At 42.1% G+C, this 2,261-nt stretch overlaps 1 pseudogene across 1 annotated transcript; it reads left to right on the plus strand.

Moving 5' to 3' along the window:
* The first annotated feature begins 231 nt into the window (after positions 1 to 231).
* On the plus strand, positions 232 to 1,896 carry LOC311427171 (tyrosine-protein phosphatase non-receptor type 2 pseudogene; annotated as a pseudogene). Its single transcript has one exon. The product of its transcript is annotated as a tyrosine-protein phosphatase non-receptor type 2 pseudogene (transcript).
* Positions 1,897 to 2,261: the final 365 nt, after the last annotated feature.

A 2,261-nucleotide genomic window follows, 5' to 3' on the forward strand; every position in this document is an offset into this window, starting at 1 on the left:
GACTTACGTAACTTCTTTACTAGGAGCAACCAAGTACATTTCTTTGGAGGCATTCGGTAATAAAACATTATATTAATTATAACAAAACAAAACAAATTTTCTGATTAAGACAATAGCAAAAATTATTCTGTCACATCATAAAGGGCAGATTACATATCTCAGGTGGTCTTTCTTGGTTACAATTATGACTCTTCCTCCTTCCAAGTAACAATAAATCATATCAGATGTGACCCTATGTGCGCAGGCAGCGGCGGCGGCGGGGCGGAGCGGAGCGCGCTCGGCCGCTCCCCGGGGGTGGGCAACTCGGCGGCCGCCGGGCCAGCTGGCGCTCCGGCCGCTCCCCCTAACGCCGCCACCGGCACCGCTACCGGCAGCAGCAGCAGCAGCAGCGCCATGTCCGCCGCCATCGAGCGGGAGTTCCAGGAGATCGACGCCACGAACGACTGGCAGGCGCGATACCTGGAAATTCGACATAAATCCAGTGACTACCCTCATAGAGTTGCAAAATACCCAGAAAACAGAAATCGAAACAGATATAGAGATGTTAGTCCATATGATCACAGTCGAGTAAAACTGCAGAACACAGAAAATGACTATATCAATGCAAGCCTAGTGGTCATAGAAGAAGCCCAGAGATACTATATTTTAACACAGGGTCCACTGCCTAATACATGCTGTCATTTTTGGTTAATGGTATGGCAACAAAAAAACAAAGCAGTTGTCATGCTGAACAGGATTGTTGAAAAAGAATCGGTGAAATGTGCACAGTATTGGCCAACAAAAGAAGAGGATGTTATGACATTTAGTGAAACAGGATTCCGTGTGAGGCTAGTATCAGAAGATGTCAAATCCTATTACATAGTGCATCTACTTCAATTAGAAAATATCAACAGTGGCGAGTCCAGGATGATATCTCATTTTCATTATACTACGTGGCCAGATTTTGGAGTTCCTGAATCCCCAGCTTCATTCCTCAACTTCCTTTTTAAAGTCAGAGAATCTGGCTCACTAAGTCCTGAGCACGGACCTGCAGTAGTTCACTGTAGTGCGGGGATAGGACGATCCGGCACGTTTTCATTAGTAGACACTTGTCTTGTTCTGATGGAAAAAAAGGACCCATTTTCTGTAGATATTAAGAAGGTATTACTGGATATGAGAAAATACCGAAAGGGACTTATTCAGACACCAGATCAACTAAGGTTTTCATATATGGCTGTAATAGGAGCAAAGTTTATAATGGGGGATTCAACTATACAGAAACGGTGGAAGGAGCTCTCTAAGGAGGACCAAGCACCAGGTTGTGAGCAGTCTCCTCCACACCCAGCCAAAATAACCACAGAGAAGTACAATGGGAACAGCATAGGCCTGGACAGCAAAGATCAAACGGAGAAAAATACTGACCTGCCCTCTAAAGTTCAAGATGGAAACATTGAATGTACTGTCCGAAAACGGCTGTGAGAGGATAGAAAAGCTAACACGGCACAGAAGCTGCAGCAGATGAAGCAGAAGCTAAATGAGACTGAAAGAAAAAGAAAAAGGCCGAGACTGACTGACACCTAAGCCTTCGCGACTTGTGAATATTCTGCAGCTATAAACTGCAAATTATTGACATGCAAAGTGAGACACGAGCCCCTCTTCGGGAACAAAAGTGGGGTCTGTTAAATACCAAGAAGACCTCAGTTATCTGTTTACAGCGTAAACTACAGCGAGGGGATGAAGAACACCACCAGCATGCTACTTTGCAAAACAAAATAATTTGCTGTCTTGTGTTTTTATAATGCCTGTATTAATGTAGAAAGATGTAAAAGAAATAAATTAGGAAATATTTTGTTTTGTACTGCCATTCTTATTGTATTTTATACGTTTTTGGCAGCATTAAATATTTTTTTAAATCGACAACGTGCTGTTGTGTGCGCATTATGTTAGGAAGAAACTGTTAAGAGCCTGTTTGGAGCAAGCAGAAATGTTTCACCTTCAGGTTTTCTGATACCCTATCTTAACTAGAAAATTGTGAAATATTCTGATTAGAATGGGCTTTATGCAAATATTTTTAATTATTCCAATGCTAACTGTTGTAGTTTCAGCTGGGAGGAGCACTTGCACATTTCTTTTGTAATGCAGCACTAAGAATATTGTTTTATTAATCTGACCAGTTGGTTTGGTAATCCTTATGTTTGCTATAAAATACTCACAAAACGTTCAGAATAATGCTGGGAGGGGAAATGTTTTGTTGTTCATCCTTTAGTGGAAGGGAAGCTGGG

Source organism: Aythya ferina (assembly GCF_964211825.1).
Source record: "Aythya ferina genome assembly, chromosome: Z".
Classification (NCBI taxonomy): domain Eukaryota; kingdom Metazoa; phylum Chordata; class Aves; order Anseriformes; family Anatidae; genus Aythya; species Aythya ferina.